The sequence below is a fragment of the Crocodylus siamensis genome, chromosome 6 (assembly GCF_052110815.1).
Source record: "Crocodylus siamensis isolate JL-2025a chromosome 6, ASM5211081v1, whole genome shotgun sequence".
NCBI classification, from domain to species: domain Eukaryota; kingdom Metazoa; phylum Chordata; order Crocodylia; family Crocodylidae; genus Crocodylus; species Crocodylus siamensis.
Window position 1 is genome coordinate 39,702,690 of NC_143400.1, and position 19,930 is coordinate 39,722,619.

A 19,930-nucleotide genomic window follows, 5' to 3' on the forward strand; every position below is an offset into this window, starting at 1 on the left:
ACCTTATTGTTTAAAGCCCAATCTCTCAGCTGGTATTTGCTCAAGGCCATATAGCAGTAGCTTTTCTTATTCAGAGTACTGCTTGAGTACTCCCACTGAAAACAATGCGGAGTGCAAAAGACACTGCTCAATGTAAAGCCCTGATCTTTAAAGGATGATGGATTTAGAGGCCTGAATGTTTCTTAGGATCTGGGTCTAAGTTGTGGCTGTCTATTCCTTGTATTCTTAAGGTCTAGGCTTGCTAAATATTTCTATTTGGCTTGTCAGTCAGGAAGTACTTCCAATTAAATCAATTGGCTGGATTTTCTGCTGCCCTGCACTTAGGGCAGTCATCTTCACTTGTGCAAATGAAGACAAAATGATTAGAAACTGCTACCACCAGAGCGAGGGCGGGAAAACATGTTTGGATCTCATTATACATTCACTTTGCACATGGTGAAATGGACAGAAGGTGTCTATTAGGCAGAGGTGGATTAAGGTGTGCTGGGACCAAACACAAAATTGGAGACCCTCTTCCCCCCATGGAAGCTGGGCTGAGGTGGACCCTGTCAGGCTGGGGGGGCACATGCCCACCTCTTCTCCCTGCTCCTCACCCCAGCCATGGCCGAATGTACACACACAGGGGCAGACACAGGCACACACAATCTACTCTCATTCTCTGCATATGGACACAGGCAGAAGCACACTTTCCCTACCATGATGCACACACACACTTTCTTCTCACAGGACCTCCCCCCTTTCCCTGGGTGAGCAGGCAGCAGCACTGGGAGGGGTGGGTATGGAGAGGGCTAAAATGAATTTTGGAAGGCTATAGCCCTCAAGGTCCTCCTAGCGCTATCATCTGCAAGCGCTATCAGCTTGGCCCCAACCATCCGCCTCCCAGGTGGGGCATGGCATTCCTGGCCCTTGGTGGAGGGGCCTCACTTCCAGCTCCCAGGGAAGCAAATGCAAAAGCCACAGTTTTAAACTTGGCACAGAGTCTAAAACCTCACCACCTCCCTGGTGTTGAGGATCCCAGGGCCCTGAACTAGTAGAGGCCCCTTGGCTATAGAAAAGCCTATCAGTTACTTCTCTGTGCCTTGAGATATCTGTATTTTCTTAGTTCATAGGTCTTTTTAAAAAATGTTAGTCTTCATTTCTTCTAGCTCTTATCCATTTCTCTTTTTCTGACACAGCACAGCCTGTGGTTCCTATCTCAGCATGTGTCATCACCTGCTATAAAATTTCAATTTAAAAAAGTGCTAATCTGAATATTTAAGATCCACTGAGCCCAAGTCTTGTCTCCGTTTCATCAGGACATCAGATTAAGTGCAAGAGCTCACAGGGTTTCTTTCCAATATTTATACCCTGGCCCACTGCTGCTGAAATTTTCATTCAGAGATCATAAAGGCAAAAGCAAACAGTTTTGTAAATGGGGAGTGTGTTCACCAAAAACGAGGGGGAAAAAAGCCTAACCCACCTCGATTCTGCTCTGAGTCTCAGCAGTAGACATATATATTTTATCGTTCTTTTGTCTCTGCTGGCTCTCCAACGAGAAATCCACGAGAGACAAGTCAATCAGCTGTTCTCTCGGAGGCGATAATCTGCCTACGGACTGCCCTACAAGTCATCATCATTGTAAAAAGCTCTTCTTCGAAACGCTGTAGATAATTCGTTCTGTTCTTCAAGTGCATTGTGCATTATTCCCGGGTTCATGACAAACATCCCCAAAGAAAGACTCAGAGTATAGAACATTGTTCGCTCCTTACCGTCACATTGAGTATTCTCTGAAGAGCTCTTAAAGCATTCATACAATGCTGTGAAGCATTTCCCAGGCAGCCTTTACATATCAGTGACTTACAGACACCCATTTTCTTTCAAGTGTCTTACCCATTCTTGAGATTTCAGGTCACAAGATTATTTTAGTTTTCCATGAGTTAGTATAAATTTCTTTTGAATTTGTGGGGACGTACTTATTTATCCATTGACTGATTGCTTACAACGTACTAGTTATTTCTGATTATGTGCCTCTGATCAAACAAACATCTATCTGCCTTGCATGCTTAAGTGACAGTTCAAATTCTGTCTCCCCTACTGCCTATGGATTACGCTCATTCCAGTGCAGAGACCTGCACAGAGCCGGAGCGTTACTTCAGTTCTATTTGAGCGCTAAGATCTCATCAGATGTTTTCAAGCGGCTTGCTTTACATATGGATCTAAGGAGGAGATAGGTGATGCTTAGTTATGTGCTGGCCATCTCCATATAATTTGACCCTTGACGCTTACGTTAGCTACTGAAATAATCTCACCATCATACTGTCCTCTATTTTTCACCTTCTCTTCATGGTGATGTCATCCTAACTCGCTCTGAACCATCAAAGGGATGCAAAGGCGTGGATCTTGACATCCTGCAAGGGATCCAGACTAATAGAGTCATAAACCAGAAGTTCATTTGCATAGACAGTTTCTGCAACTAGGCAGCCTGTCTGAAGAAACTGAGTGTTGGAGCTATATTGCCCCAAACTGGGATGGCACTCCCAGAATTGTTTCTAATCTACATTTTGCTCAAAATGCATTCTGACTGTATGACGGTGTTCATTTGGTATATCTAAGGAAGACTGAATTAGTAGCTAATTTGGTGTAGCAGCCCCACTGAACTCGCTTGCTTGCTTGACCCCTTTTGCTCATTGGTGCCAGTGGGACAAGCTGTAACTGCTGTCAATCAGCAGCCTGCTGTGCCTTCCAACTGTTCAGGTTAAAAACCAGTGTTACAACTGAGGTCCTCACCCAAGGCAGTTATTTTCCAAGGGACATATGGCTGGCTATTACAACTCCAGCTGAAGCACCTGGGCAACTCCCCATAGCATTTTCAACAGATAGTCTACTATTTAAATTACCAGTAAAAACTGGGGACAGTCCACATATGCCAAGAAACAGCATTCCCTGCATTCAAAACCTCACAATCCAAGCAAACAACACAGATGGACAAAGGTTGCAAGGAAGAAAGAATGATTATCTCTACCTCACAGATGGAACAGTAATACACAGAGGTGAAGTAAGATGTCCAAGGCTACAAAAAGTGTCTGTGAAACAGCAAAGACCTGGGTCCCTGTCCTAACCCAAGGGCCAGCCTTTGCCTCAATTGAGGAATACCCTCCTAAAGTTACAAAGACGACACAGATTCCCAGAAATAGCGACATACATGAGTATGCAAGACCAAGCAAAGAACAAAGAGTAATTATTGTAATATTCCACCTCTGACACACTGAGGGGAGAATTCAGAGAGGTACTATGAGAAGACAAAGACAAACTCTACTGACTTTGAACAAGAGAGCGTCTCCTTTATCACAAAGGATCAGCATCCCTCTTGTGCATTGGAGAAAATTCATCTCAAAAGATGAATAATCCATCATGTACAGGAAAACAAATGGTTGAATTCCTGGAACAGCCATTCAAAACTAACTTGCCAGGCTAAGGAGGGAGGACCTGACAGAAGGCATTGCTTTAAGGGGCTGGGAAGCATAAGTAGGTGCTGTGACTCAAGTTTTTCCCACTGGGAATTCTACTCCAGGGGTGCAGAGAAGGCTAAATAGCAGGTATTTCCATTGTTTAAGCAAGCTGGAGCAGGATTATGCTGTTATTTCTAGTCAATCTCAAAATAGGTTGGATCCTGGGACCTGAAGTCTGAGCAGAAAGAGTTTTGCAGCCCAAAACTGGAACCGAAGCTCAGGGCATAGGACCTTCTACAGGTCTAAATCAGTGTAACTCCCTCCAATAGACAGATATCAGATTCTGGTTTCTTCTGGACTACACCAGAAAAAGGTCTTGTGGCAGGGCCAGCACAGTTGCTGCACCTCTGGATTTACAGGAAGCACAGACCCTGTTGCAGCCGGTGCCGGCACGTATGCCGGAAATCAAGGAGCATTCAGTTCCAGCATGGGCATGCTTTGTGCGTGCATGCCTACACTGATTTGTGAGCCCACCTCCTCCAGGAAATTTAAAGGAACACCGAGATGACCACAGCCTGGAACTTGAAGTTGTTTCCCGGCAGTGGCCAGAATGTTGAGGGAGACTATATGGCCTCAAAGGGCAATTGGTGGTGACGTTTGCCAGAAAGGCTGACACCGAGAGGTGACTCTTAAGAGTCACACAAACTCACCTGAGTGAGGCTGGTGGGACCCAAATGGCAGCGAATCTAGCTGGAGTTCCATTGGACCTGAAAGACAAGGAGAAACAAGAGAAAACTGACTGAAGAGCAGGAGTTGCAGCAGCCGCTTCTCCTGTTTTCCTTATTGAGAGAGTGCTTTAAGTTGGACTGTCTCTCACAGTTGGACACATTATTAAAAGCAAAAGAACCTCTGGTGTTGCCAAAGTGGAATAGTCAAGGCCAGAGAAAGCATTTTTAATGTCAAACATCTGTGAACCTACCGGTTGGTGCTAGGCAGGGTGTAGGGGAGGTAGAGCCCCATATTTGCATGCCAAGAGCTGGGACAACCACATACCACTGAATTGGACATTAAACATCCCTTAAAATATCATCCCTTAAAACATCCCTTAAAATATCAAGAGTCATCAAAGTCATGGCAGGTGAGAAATTTTGGTGGTCCTGGTAGTTCTGTTTGAGGGCAAGCTGTCAACCTGTAAAATGGAAGACAGCCCTGCCTGTGTCGGGAAACCTAAGAGAGGAGCCAAAAATAGACACAGAAAGTTACAGCACTCTATAGAACCCTAAGCTCTGGGTCCAGATCCTGGAGCAAAATACTGTTCCCATATAGAGAAGTGAGGCATTAAGATAGAGATTAATTTCTCCTGAATCCCACAAAGAGTCAACAGCAGAGCCAGAAATGTAAACTTCTGAGTGCCAGCATGGTGCCTTACCCAAATACAGTACCTTCTATTTCTTTTTCAAAAAGATTGTTACAGTGCTCAACAGAGTTCTGGTTTTGGTCATTAACAAAATTTTTTGTATTTAGTGCTATATTAAAGGTAATCTGAAGGCATGCTGATGTTTGCTCTCTCTCCTCTGAAAAAAAAATAAGTCTTAGATTTTTCACGGTACAAAACATCTGTTTTGCTTGAACAAATACATTTCTACCTAGGATCCAGCTCCATAATTCCTGGCTGATAAAATGGCATAGATGATAGTAGATAGCATGCACATTATGGCATTGCACTTTGTCAGTTTGCTGAAGAAAGGGATTTTTGTGAACCTCCCTGTATACGATCCTTGGAAACACTTCTAGAAAACAAACTTCAGGTGGCCAAATGCTTGCAAGCTCTTGAGCAGCAAGTCAATCTTCTGCTAGGAAAATGGGATACAAAAACTGTTTTTTTACCTACTCTTTCTGGAACATTATGTAACCCAGGTACACCCAAGGATGTGTCCTATTCTCAATAGTATGGGATGGGTAGACAGGAGGGGGTGCTGTGAGAGGGATGTGATTGGGCCCTTTTAAAGTGCTCTGCAGCCTTGCGCTTGTGTCAGGTCATGGATGTAGAGAGCTTTCAGGGGCCAGATCCTAAGGTGCAGAGGGAAGTGCCCATGAAAATGGACACTTCCCTCTGCACCTTAGGAGACCACTAAAGCACTGGAACAGGCTATCCAGAGAGGTGGTAGAATCTCTACTCTTGGAGGTTTTTAAGACTCAGCTAGAGAAAGTCTTTGCTGGGACAAAATAGTTGGGGATGGTCCTGTTTTCAGCAGGAGATTGGACTAGATGACTTCCTGGGGTCCCTTCCAATCCTAATTTTCTATGTTTCCATGATTCAAAGTACACTAGCAGTCCAGGAATTTTAGCTAGAGGGAAACAGCAGTCGCAGACTGGATCAGACAAATAGATCTCGTATTTGGTATTCTTCCACAGCATAGGGTACAAGATCTCCCATGGATGAAAATAATTGGGATCCTCATTCCTTGTTACTGCCTGAAAATATACTGTGAATTACAAGCCTGCTTTGGCAGGTAGATAGACAAGAGCAGTGGAGGCCAACCTTTTTGGTCGGTGTGCCACAAATGAGCCCCACACCCTCCCCAAGTGCCATTCCAGTCCCCTTCTTCTGCCCAATCTGCTTTTCTTTCTGCTCCCAGGCCTGTGCTCCATGTCTGATCTTTTGCTTTGCTTTCTGCTTTCTGCACCGTCTGCTGCTGTGCTGCCTGTCACCTCCCCAATTTATTGCATGCCACACACAGCTTCCTGGGCCTGACAGGGTGTGACAGAGGGTACCTGTGGCACAGGTTGACCAGCCCTGGATTAGAAAACTAACACCATCCCTATGGTGACAATCAGGGACAAGATAACTGTTCTCAGGAATGGCAGAAGGTAGGGCAAGGTGGTACCTTAAAGACTGACTAATTCAGAGAGGCATGGGATTTTGTAGGCAGTAACAACTACTTCATTGGGTGCTAAAGACTGGTGGAAAGAAAAGAATTTATATCAAAGGGAAAGGAAAGGGCAATGTAGATAAGCCAGCACGGGTTTGTTGCGGGTAGGTCTTGTTTGACCAATCTCATTTCCTTCTATGACCAGGTGACCTATCACCTGGAAGAGGGAGATGATATATATGTCATATATCTTGACTTCAAAAAAGCTTTTGATCTGGTATCCCATGATCACCTCTTGGCCAAACTGGCCAGTTGTGGCCTTGGGTCCACCACGATCCACTGGCTGGGAAACTGGCTCCGTGGTCAGACCCAGAGGGTTGTAATTGATGGCAGTCACTCATTGTGGTGCCCTGTGACCAGTGGGGTCCCTCAAGGCTCTGTCCTTGGACCCATATTGTTCAAAATCTTCATTAATGTTGTGGACATTGGAGTCAGGAGTGGACTGGCCAAGTTCACCAATGACACCAAACTCTGGGGCAAAGCATCGACGCCAGAAGATAGGTGGGTGATCCAGGCTGACCTGGACAAGCTCAGCAAATGGGCGGACGAGAACCTCATGGTGTTTAACACCGAAAAATGCAAGGTTCTCCACCTTGGGAGGAAAAACCTGCAGCACCCTTATAGGCTCGGCAGTGCTACGCTGGCTAGCACTACAGAAGAAAGAGACTTGGGGGTCATCATTGACCACAAGATGAACATGAGCCTGCAATGCGATGCTGCGGCTAATGAAGTGACCTAAACGCTGGCTTGCATCCATAGATGCTTCTCGAGCAAATCCCGGGACATCATTCTCCCCTTGTACTCGGCCTTGGTGAGGCCGCAGCTGGAGTACTGCGTCCAGTTTTGGGCTCCACAATTCAAAAGGATGTGGAGAAGCTTGAGAGAGTCCAGAGGAGAGCCACGCGCATGATCAGAGGTCAGGAAAACAGATCTTATGATGATAGGCTGAGAGACATGGGACTCTTTAGCCTGGAAAAGCGCAGGCTCAGGGTGATCTGATGGCCACCTATAAGTTTATCAGGGGTGACCACCAGGATCTGGGGGAATGTTTGTTCACCAGAGCGCCCCAAGGGATGACTAGGTCGAATGGTCACAAACTCCTGCAAGACCACTTCAGGCTGGACATAAGGAAGAATTTCTTTACTGTCCAAGCCCCCAAGGTCTGGAACAGCCTGCCAGCGGAGATGGTTCAAGCACCTACATTGAACACCTTCAAGAGTAAATTGGATGCTTATCTTGCTGGGATCCTATGACTCCAGCTGACTTCCTGCCCTTTGGGCAGGGGGCTGGACTCAATGATCTCTCAAGGTCCCTTCCAGCCCTGATGTCTATGAAATCTATGATAATATCTGGAAAGGCCCTGTAATTTACACCTAGTTCAGGGTTAACAGAGTTTGTGGATGATTTCCTGTTGCACCATTTCATGTTCACCTTGTTTTTAAAATGTTTTCTTTGTTTAAGGACAGCTACTCTGAGGTCAGTGATGGAAAGTCTAGGGAGGTTAAAGTGTTCTGCCATCAGCTTTTGTGTGTTTCTGGAATTGATATTGAATCAGTGTCCATTTGTTCTTTTACATGTCAATTACCCTGTCTGGCCTATATGGACAATGGAGGAGCACTGGGCCTGACTTCAGACTAACACACATATTTGTTTTCAAGAATGTGACTTCATGGAAAGATGCCATCTAACTGCTTCCCAGGATGCTTGTAGGGTCACAATAACTTGTTATTTGTTTTCCTAGATTAATTTAACCCCATCGTTTACAAGAGTGGGGACTCCTAATGGGCTATGGACAGGCATTAAAAAAGCTTGAGCCTGAATGGATTCAATCTTTGCAGGTTAGTCTCATACTACCTAGGCTGAATCAGTTTGTAACCATACAGACATCCCCTCCAGACTGAAAAAATGCAGGCGCATGCCTTTAGTGGCTCTGGCTAGAAGCTAGGGGGCACTAGAGCAGCCGTCCCTTCCCTGCCACAGTACTGAGCTGAGGGGGAGGGGGTGTGTCGCCAGGCCCTGGCAGGATGCTCTGATTAGGAAGGGGTTCAGCCTCCTCACTGCTCCTGACCAGCTCAGCGGGGAGTTGACAACACAGTGTTTATCAGCCCATCAAGGAAACCAAAGCCTCTCTTATTAGTTCAAGCTCTTCTTAAACAGCTTTTTCCAAGGAGGGACATTACCTGCTGACTTGTTGATTAGCTCCAAAAAGCCCAAAGTGGACACTGCCCTATCTACCTTGTCTTGTCTGCTTTACACAGACATCTCACACCATTAGCAAGCAAACCACATACTGGCTATTGTCTCTGCTATAGGAGAGGGGAGGGGGGGAATCCCTGCTTCAGCAGGGAGTGGGGCTGGAGGCTGGGGCAGAGGGAAGCCAAGAAGATGCTACAGTGCCTGCCTTCTCTGCCAGAGCTGCAGCCAGGGAGCAGAGGGGAGGGGCTGGTCCTGCTGCAGAGCAGAGAGCCTGCCTGGAGCTGCAAAGCATCTGGGATGCTGAGGGACTCTGGTTCAACTCAAAACAGAAAGGGGTCTGAGACAGACCTTGGATATACCAGTTTGACCCAAATCAGTTAAGTCTGATACTGCACTCAGCCAGGTTGATCTCAAACTGGTTTCAGCCATGTTCAGATTGGTTGATGTGTACTGAATGTCTGTTATGTTTCAGGTTTAAATCAGCTGCTGATCACTTAAACCAGTGTATGTGTTCCTGGCCCTAGTGTCTTTTTTCTACCTAGCTCCTATTTGCTCCACAGCCTATACATATACACAATTGAATCTTTGTATAAGGCTACTGCAGAAGTCCAGTCTTGCAAAGATTACTAGCTTTGATGCTGGATAAATTTTACCAAGAAATGGGCTATTTAATTCATGCATTCTTCAATAAGACTTCGATGCACTGATTTCAATCATAAGTATATGTCAAGAGTAATTCCATCCAAGTCAAGTGAGTTTAGATCAGAGATGAGACTGGAATGAGGCATGCTGAATTCTGATATTCTACACAGCCTGTAATTAGGAGGGGAAATATTTCTCTAGCTGGTGTAAAGTAACAAAGCTCTGCTAGAATCAAACGGGTGCCATTGGAGGATACGACCACATGTTTCAGAGTTAGAGGTGGTAAAATGTAGCATTATTCATACAGACCAGTACATGCTTGGGCTGGGAAAATTTACCGATTTCACACTGTATGCAAGGCATGCTGTGCCAGAGTGAGCTGGACTGCAAAATATTTATATATCTGGCTGAACAATATGCAAGGCCAGTGCTTCATTAGAAGCCACTTCTCTGCCTCTTCTGCCAAAACATTCCTCAAGGTAAATCACTTAATTTTTATGGTCTCCATATTCTCTAGACTGTATGCATTTTGCCTCATGTAATCATCTTTACTCTATAATGCTGCTATACACTATAATGAAACTTTTTACAACCAGTCTCTGAAAAAGTCATCATTTTAATGACTTTACAGAGCATAATAGATACTGTAACGTGCACTTTAAATGACTACAGCAGTGAGATACGGGTTCATTATCTTCATCTCAGAATCAAATATTCTTCCCCCCAAATAAAACAAAACACTTTTGCTCCACTACTTATTTATCTTGGCTGGTATATTTTATAGATCTACACTTTTGTAAAAAAAATTTTTTTTTGCAGAAATTTACTAATTTGCTTGTCTGATATAAATTCTGCACCTCTGAAGCATTCATAAAACTTTGCACTATAAAAGTTTTCCAGAAACACAAATTTCAATCCTAATAATTACAGCAGTACAACACTTGGTACATGCACCTCATCTCAGTTGTACAAATATTTAGTAGGAAAGTCTTACAGTACCTCCGGCTGGTATAATCAAGCTACATGGCTAAATTCTAATCTCATTTTTACCAGTGCTAGAGTTACCTCTGCCTGAGATGATGGAGTTATTCTAGACTTACCTCTGTATAAGGGATATCAAAATGTGTCCATAAATACCTGCCCCACAGACAGTGCAGGTTAGTGGGTTGTAATCTGGGCTGTCATCAGGGTTGTAATGCAGGAATCTTCAGGTTTGGGTTCATGGAAAATTGTATCTTTTTTAAAATTTAAGTTTTAGTTCAGAGTAGAGCAAAACTCTTTTGAAATGTTCTTTCAACAGGATGAAATTTTATCTCGTAAAAGTTGAATCAAACTGTTTCCAAATCTAGATAGCTCCTTCAGTTTTGAGTCACTTGTGGAAGGAGACATTTTTGCACTTTCGTGACTGCAGGGGACTCTCAGATATGAAAGCATATGTGCGTGGACAAAACTTGCTGGTGTGAGGGAGTGGGGCCTAGGAGCGGCCGTGAACCTCCCTAGCGCCTCCTACCGTCACTCAAGGTGGACTCAGCACCCTCGGATTCTCGCCTGCCATGACTTTGATGATAAATAAGTTTAGATGGGAGGCTGCCTTTATCCCCCTGGTGAACAGTACGTATGTTCCTGCCCCTACTCCATAGGGGATACCTCTGTGCACCCCTGCCTTAAGGGCTATGCGTGCCTCCAAACCTCCCCTTCAGCACGCCCCAAGCCTCGCAGCTGTTCCCTGGGCGTTGTCTGGCCCTCTGGTGCTCTCTCTGGCACCCCAGGCTTATCACCCACCTGGCGCCCCTGGGCCTGGCACGTAGCCGCCGCCCTGTTACCGGTGCCCCTGGGCCTGGCACGTAGCCGCCGCCCTGTTACCGGTGCCCCTGGGCCTGGCATGTAGCCGCTGCCCTGTTACCGGCACTCCTGGGCCTGTTACGCTCTTGGGCTACTACTCAGCCCGTTGCCCCACTCTGGGGCCTATGACACGCTCTTCGCGGCCGTTGTCCCCTTCTGGGCCTATGCCGCGCTCTTCACGCGCGCTCGCTGCCCCCCCTCTGGGGCCTCGCCCTCTCTGGGGCCTATACCACGCTCCTCGCGCTTGGGGCTCAGGTGGCCACAGCCGTGCCTGGCCCCTTGACCCTTCTCTGGGTCGTTTGCCCCACTGGGAAAAACACCACCTTTACGGGCTGGGGTCCAAAACCCCGCACACCGCGCCTCTCCGGCGCAAACAGTAGTGCCCCACTGGCACCACTGACTGTGCCACTACTGGGGCACCCGGGACCCCCAGGTTATTGGGGAGCTCCCGTGAGGCCTCCTCTCACCCCTATAGCCTCACCCGGTCCTCTGATTTAACCATAACACAAGCGGAGCCCAAACGGCTGTAACGAAACCAACAAAGAGCCTTCTCACTCGTAATGTAAACTCTGAGCCCCCTCTAGGGCTCCCAACCATACCTCCCTTTGGGGTGTTCTCATCCCCAGCATCATCGCAGCCAGTCAGCAAGTTGGCCACCACCAACTCAGGCTGCTCAGCTCTGCCGCAGAGCTTCTGCGGCTGCCAGAAGGGAACTGCTGGTCAGGTTCCGGCCTGGGCTGTTTATAGGTGCCCTGCCCCCTTCTGGCCACCTGACCCACCTGGTCGCCCTGGCAACCGGCACCTGAGCTGCCCTGGTGATTGGCAGCTCTGTCAATCTCAATCCCAGTCACGGGGCACCTACATGACCCCGTGACAGCTGGTCACCCAAAACCACGGGTCACCCAAAAAGTGAGTCTTGTCCAAAATACTACAGACTTTCTATGAAAACTTAAAAATAGACCACCTTCCTAGCAAGACCCTCCTAGCCACCATGGAGGTTACCAGCTTATAGACCGACATCCCACACCATGATGGCCTCTGAGCCTGCCTTACATAGATACAAGAGCAAGATGACAACTCAGAGTACAGACACAAAGATATGACGGACCTTATGCATTTCATCGTCAAACACAATAACTTCACCTTCAATAACCAACAGTAACTTGCTGCATGCCATGGGCACAGGTATGGGCACCAAAATGGCCTCACAGTAGGCCAACCTTTTTATAAGCCACCTGGAAGAAGAATTCCTTCAGGACTGCACCCACAAACCCTTACTATAATTAAGATATATTGATGACATCTTCATCATTTGGATTAAAAACCTGCAATCTCTGATAGAGTTCCATCAGAAATTTGACAATCGTCACCCCTCCATCCAACTATCTCTTCAATACTCCAACAACGGCATCTCTGTTTTAGACATGATGATCACTATCCAGAATGGTAAAATACAGGCATGATATACAAGAAACCCATGGATCAGCATACACATCTGCACAGAATCAGCAATTCCCTTAAACACATCAAGAAATCTGTAACGTACAGCCAGGCCCTCAGACACCACCAAATTTGCACTGAGGGGAACACCCGTGATGGCCTCCTCACAAAACTCAAAAAGGCTTTCTTTCAACAAGGACACTCCTCTAGAGACATAGATTGCTTGAAAGAGCCCCCTGGATACTACGTGAAGAATTGCTGCAGTACAGAAGGGAAACCCCTGTGAATCGCGCATTACTGGTTATGACATATCACTCCTCCCTAGAGCCTACATGGAAAATCCTCAACCAGTTGCAAATCATACTAAAAGAAGATCCCCTTATTAAACAGATCTTCCCAGAACCACCCATCTTAGTCTTCAAATAAGCGCTGAACCTCACTAACCTCATCACCAGAACTTCCCATGGCCCAAAATATACTGAATGGATCCAGACTGTGCCATGACAAGAAATGTAAAACCTGACAACCTATCTCCACCACCCCCAAAATGACTACATACCACAACAGAACCATAAGTATTCCTGGATCCTACAGCTGCTTCTCCAGAAATGTAATCCATCTCATCCAATGTACCGAAAGGCCTGATGGAAAATACGTAGGAGAGACCAAACAACAATTGCATGCCAAAATGAATGCATGCCAGAAGTCTATCAAAGACAAGATACCCAGTTACCTGTGGGGGCACATTTCTCACAAAAAAAAAACACTCTCTCTCCAATCTCTCAGTTCTAATCCTCAAAGGGAATTTACAAAATACTTTTCACAGACGAGCTTATAAGCTTCACTTCATCAACCTCCTGGATAGAAAACATCATGGAATAAATACAGACATTGGATTTAGGACACATTATAACCTGCCTGCCATCTGACTCACCAGGTGCTTCTCCACTATTTACCAGCTACATTCATTTACCCTGTCTCTCACCCACTGACTCCTCCATTTACATCTTCGCTGACTGGATTTCTTGCATACATACCAGCCTCTGACTTCCTTAATATTCATTCCATCCAGGAAGAGCACTCAACAACTGCAAATGCTTCCTCAGCCTGACAAAGATATTTCTACCCGAAAGCTTGCAAAGAATTTTTCTAACTATTTGAGTAGGTCTATTAATAGATATCAGATTTACCTAAAGAACCTTGTCTGCCTCAATTTTCGAAGTCATTTTTATGGACTCCCAAGGTCTTTAAACTAAACAGCATTATCTGGAGAGAGGCGGAACATTATTAAACTCAGGCATTTGTCACACAAGACATTGATCACGCAGCTGTATTTTAAATGGGTCTGACAAAAGAATGTTGTGTCAGTATTAAAAAAAGAAAAGGAGAGAGTTTCAGCTAAAAAAAGGAAAATCAATGGCCTAGCAGATCTGTGATAATCCTATGTGACTGGGCCAAAGCAGAAACAGTGATAAAAATATAGAGAGAGCATAGACACAAACCACCACATGCACTCATGCATGCTCATGGGAAGAAAAAAGAAACATTCAGGCACGAAAAAAGATAATAAAGAGTGGGAATTGATAATAAATTAAAGTCACCAATGATGACTTTTTTGCAAGTGAAGTGACCCTCTGCAAAGCAGGAGGGAAGATCACACAATGGAAATACGAGGAAATACTGAAGAAGGCTTCTACTAACAATCTATGACATTATTAACACATAGCAGAATAGCCTTCTTCACTGGCAAACAGAGGGATATCAAAATGTGCCCATAAAGACCTGGCAGACTGACAGTGCAAGTTAGTGAAAGAATCAGGGTTGTCATGAAGGAATCTTTGGGTTTTGGTTCAGGGAAAATTGTATCTTTTCTACAGTTTAAGTTTTATTTCTGAGTATTTGTGGCTTCCTCTGCATATGCCCACCTTTGTTTGCTTGGTACAGAATTCTAGTGAATTACCCTACAAGACATGAATATGCCTTCACTTCCAGCAGAGGGCTCAAATGCCTATACATAAATAGGAGGAACTGGCCAGGAGCATGGGGAACAAATAGGAGGAACTGGCCCTCCTGCTTTCCAGCAGGGACTATGTTATCATAGGGATAACAGAGACCTGGTGGGAATCTACCCATGATTGGACCATACCACTAGAGAGCTACCTAGCTGACAGTGACCACAATACTATCACTTTCAGTGTCTGTGGTAGGGCTGGAAAATCTGTTAGTAAGGTACAGATTCTTGATTTAAAAGAAACTGACTTCAAGAAGCTAAGGGCTTTAATGAATAACGCCCTATGGGATCATGGAATCTATGTGCCATAGGCTAACAGAAGGTAGGATTCTGAATGACAGCAGCATGGTTTCACTGCGGGCAGGTCTTGTCTTACCAATCTCATCTGCTTCTATGACCAGGTATCTCACCACCAAAAGGTCTATGATTTAGTATGCCATGATATCCTTACAGGAAAATTGGAAGATTGTGGGCTTAACTGCTCAATGGCTAAGTGGGTAGGTAACTGACTGTGAGGCAGGACCCAGAGAGTTCTTATGAATGGAGCCGTGTCATCCTGGTGAGAAGTGGCCTGTGGTTTCCCTCAGGGGTCTGTGCTTGCTCCAGTGCTTTTCATTATCTTTATCAATTATTTGGATGTGGGGGTGAAGAGCTCACTGGCCAAGTTTGCGGACAACACCAAGTTATGGGGGAGTGTGGTGATGCCTAAAGATAGGCTGCAGATTCAGGTGGACCTGGATAGTGTGGAGAGTTGGGTGAACTGGAACCAGATGAAGTTCAACACTGAGAAGTGTAAAGTGCTCCATCCGGGGGCAAACAAACCCCAACATACCTACAGGTTAGGTGGCACCAATTTGACCAGCACCATGACTGAAAGGGACCTAGGGGTAATAATATCATGAACATGAACTGTCAGTATGATCCTGTAGCCAGCAGGGCAAACAATACTCTGGCATGCATCAACTAATGCATCTGACGTAAAACCAAGAAAGTGATTCTTCCACTGTACTCAGCACTTGTAAGACTGCAGCTGGAATACTGTGTCCAGTTCTGGGTGGTACACTTCAATAAGGATATGAAAAAACTTGAGAGAGTCCAGAGAAGAGCCACCTGTCTGATCACAGACTTGTAAGGCAGACAGTATGAGGAGAGGCTGAGGGACTTGGGCCTCTTCAGCCTAAAAAAGAGAAGGCTAAGAGAGGACTTGATAGCAGCTTACTGCTCCATCAGGGGAATACACCAAGAGCTCCGTGAACAACAGTTCACTAGGGTACCCTTGGGGAAAAACCAGGAGTAGTGGCCACAAACGCTGGGAAGACCACTTCAGGCTCAACTCTAGGAAAAACCTTTTCATAGTCAGGGTGTCTAGACTGTGGAATAAACTTTCCCCAGAGGTGGTGCACTCCCCTACAGTGGAAATCTTCAAGAGGAGACTGGACAGTCACCTTGCTGAGGTCACCTGGCCCCAGTTGTCTTTCCTGCCTAGTGCAGGGGGACTAGACCCAACGATCTTGCAAGGTCCTTTCCAACCCCTAGCAATTTATGAATCTATGAAAGTATGTGGACAAAAGTGGTCATTCTTCAAGGATATGACCCTTAGTGCTCAGAAGTTGTTCATACCTGTATGCAAAAAAAGTGGCACAAGGGATGGGAGGCCATCTTGGCTCAACAGAGAAGTCACAGATCTTCTGAAAAAGAAAAGGGAACCTTACCAACAATGGAAGCTAGGAATAGGCCCCAAATAGAACTACATATGATTGGCCCACACCAGTAGGAAGAAGTTTAGGAAAGAAAAAGGGGTGACCAAATTAAGGATAGCAACTGAAATCAAAGACACTAAGAAGTCCTTCTATAGGTATGCAGGTAACAGGAAGAAAACCAGTGGAAATGTGGGACCACTACTCAACGCATATGGCCATCTGATCACTGTCACCAAGGAGAAAACTGAATGCCTGAACAAGTACTTTGCATCTGTATTCCACCAGTCTAAAAGTGATAGCCTGCCAAATGAAAATGTGACACATAATAGTCACAGTAGGGATGATCACCTACTAACAGTCAATGTAGAGCTGGTGAAAGAACAGCTAGAGAGACTGGCTATCTATAAGTCAGCAGGACCGATGAACTCTGTCTGAAAGTGCTGAACTAACTATCCAGAGTTGTCATGGGACCATTAGTGAACCTCTTTGAGAATTCATGGTGCTCAGGAGAGATCCCAGAAGACTGGAGAATGGCCAATGCTGTGGCCATCTTCAAGAAGGGGAGGAGAGAGGACCCAGGGAACTACAGGCCAATCAGCCTCACCTCAATCCCAGGAAAAATCTTCAAAACATTTCTCAAAGACTCAACGTGCGATAATCTAGTAAAAGGCAAAATTCTGAGTAACAGCCAGCATGGCTTTGTTACGGGAAGGTCACACTTGACTGACCTCATCTCCTTCTATGACCAGGTTACTCACCACCTGGATAAGGGAGATGAGGTCAACATCATTTGCATGAACTTTAAGGAGGCCTTTGACTTGGTGTCCCATGAGACTCTCAAGGTAAAACTAGGGGACTACAGGAGCAACAATTCAATGGTCAGATGGGTGGGAAACTGGCTGCTGGGTCAGACCCAGAGAGTACTAATAGACATATCTGTGTTGACCTGGTGGAAGGTAGCCAGTGCGGTCCCTCAGGGTTCAATACTTGGACTAGTGCTTTTCAACATCAACATCAACGATTTGGATGTGGGGGTGAAAAGTGCACTGGCAAAGTTCGCTGATGACACTAAGCTGTGGGGAAGTGCAGCCCTGCCTCAGAGTAGGCTGATGACCCACGTGGACCCAGACAGATTAGTTAAGGGGCAGACAAAATATGGCCAACAGGCTGCATCCGGCCCACCAGCCCATTCTTGTCTGGTCCGTGGGGCCTCTAAAAGTTTTAGAAACTTAATTTTTATATAAGTTGATAGGCAGCCAGAGGCAGCTGGACCCAATGGGAGCCTGTGGCTGAGTGGCAAGGCTGGCCTGGCTCCACCCCACCACCAGCCTGCCACCCCCCTCCCATGCTCAGCCACCAACCAGAAGCCTCTATGGCTTCTGGCTTTGGAACCCCAGAGCAGTTCCTGCCCCCCCCAACCCCCACCCTACTCAGTGGAATGTAACGTTAAGTCTGAGTGGAAAGTAAAGTAAGATTGGATGTGGGGGGAACCAGCGTGAACAGCCCAGGAGCCAAGAGCCCCGTGGTGCTTCTCAGGCCAGGCTGGAGCCAGAGTAGGAAGCAGCAGGTGGGGGTGGTGGAAAGGAGTGGCTGCAGTGGAGGGGGAGCTGTGAGGAGTGGTAGGGGCTGCAGGGAGTGGTGCGGCAGCAGAAAGGGCCACGGGAAGCAACATGGGAAGCAGCGCAGGAAGTGGTGGCAGCCATGGGGAGTGGTGAGGGCTGCAGGGAGTGGTGCAGGCTACAGGGAGCAGCGTGGGAAGTGTCAGCAGTCCAGCAAGTGGTGGGGGCCATTTGGAGCAGCATGGGAAGTGGTGGCAGCTGAGGGCCACAGTGAGAGGTGGGGGCTGCAGGGAGCAGTGTGGGAAGTGGTGGGGGCCATGGGGAGCAGTGTGGGAAGCATTGGGGGCACAGGGAATTGTAGGAGCCATAGGGAGTGGCACAGCAAGTGATGGGGGCCACAGGAGCTGCAGGGAGTGATGTGGTGACGAGCGGGGGCTGCAGGGAGTGGTAGGAGCCATGGGGAGTGGTGTGGTGAGTGGCAGAGGCTGTGGGGGCCATGGGGAGTGGCACAGGAAGTGGCAGCAGCTGCAGAGAGCAGCACAGCAAGTGGCAGGGGCCACAGAGAGTGGTGGGAGCCATGGGGAGTGGTGTGGGAAGTGGCAGGGGCCATGGGGAGTGGCACAGTGAGTGGCAGAGGACTCAGGGAGCAGCGGGAAAGCATGTGGCAGGGAATGCAGGGGAACTGGAGTGGTGGATGGGTGGTGTCCTGAGACCAGCAGGGACCCAGGGTGGGGCAGCAGGAGTGCAGAGCCTGGGCATGGGGTCTGCCTGGCTGCATCACATGAGGCTCATATGCAGTCTTCTAGAGCCGCGTGCGATGGAGCTGGCAGACTGGCCCCGTCTCTGTCTCTGCTACCCCACCCACCATAACACCATGCCCTCCCACAGCCCCCACTCCAACCACATACCTCACATCCACCTAACATACATAACACCCTACCACACACACATATACACACACACTCCCCAACCACACCCCACCACATACACCCCCTTACTGCTCACACACAACATACAGTAGGGCTGTATTTTGAGTTATTATGCAGTCACCTCTAGCTACACTTTGTAAACACATAAATCACAACATAAATATTTTTAAATAAAATTAAAATAAGTATAGTAGATGTTTTAGGTTTCTGTATATAATTTTGGCTTTTTTTTCCTGGTTTCAAGATTGTAGCACCCTTACTCCCAAAAGGAGTACTTCTGGGGCAAGGGGAGGGAATTCCAGTGGCAAAGGTTAGGGGTTTAGGGGCAGGACTTCCAGTCCCAATATGGTGACTGGGGCTGGGGCAACCGTCAAGGGGCAGGGCTATTCAGGTGGCCCTTGACAGCTCCCTGTGGCAAAGTGGGGCTCCCCGACTAGCCACAGTGCTAGTTTTCCCCACTGGCCTTTGGGCACGCCAGCCACCTGTCTTTCCTATCATGCCTTGCTGTTAATTAATTAGGATATTAATTAAGGCAGGAGGCTTCCCATTCTTGCTTTGATGCCAGGGAGCACTATTTGCGGCTCGGTTCCCCCCTTACACTGCAGCCCAAGTCTTGTAGATGACATCTCAGGCAGTTGGCTCAACCGTCCCCTTTGCCCATTATCCGTGGCCCCCAATCATGGGGTCTTTGGCTTCCGTAAGCCCTAACCCTGTCTCAGACCAGTTGGGACCCCGAGCTTCTTTGCTCATCATGGACACCCCTTGCGGTAGGTCCTTGGCCCTTTTGACTCTTCCGGTCCCGGCCCCAGCATTAACTAGTCGGGTCTCTTGGTTGAGTTTACACCTCCTGCCTGCACATAGGGATCGCGTTCCCCCATGCCTGGCTCAGGTGCTTCTGGAAGCATGCCTGGCCCTGCGGGGTCATTTCCCCAGCAGGCTCAGGTGCTTCCTGAAGCCTACCCTGCTCTTATGGTATAAACAGCCCACCCAAAGGTGAGGGCCGGGGTTAAGGTGCCTCTACTTGCCTTTCACCAGGGTGGTAACTGGCCTGGCATTTTCTTGGGGCTCCCATGCCACTGAGAGGCCCACCAGGCCACCCACTCCCGGCAGGGTGCAGTTTTAGGTCATGCCCAGGACCAGGAGCTATAGCTCCCCTACAGCTCCTGCCCTTATCTCCATCCCCTACAGTTCCTGTCCTTACCTCCAGGATGTTGTATGCAGCCTTACAGCCAGGTGACATTACTGCCTGG

General features: G+C 47.2%; 1 long non-coding RNA gene across 1 annotated transcript in view; it reads right to left on the minus strand.

Annotated features, from left to right (window-relative positions):
- Window positions 1-19,930, minus strand: part of LOC149862372 (uncharacterized) — a 42,730-nt gene that overhangs the window by 13,506 nt on the left and 9,294 nt on the right. The window contains exon 2 of the long non-coding RNA XR_016443089.1: window positions 4,139-4,195. This is a non-coding gene — a long non-coding RNA (uncharacterized LOC149862372). The remainder of the gene's footprint in view (window positions 1-4,138; window positions 4,196-19,930) is intronic.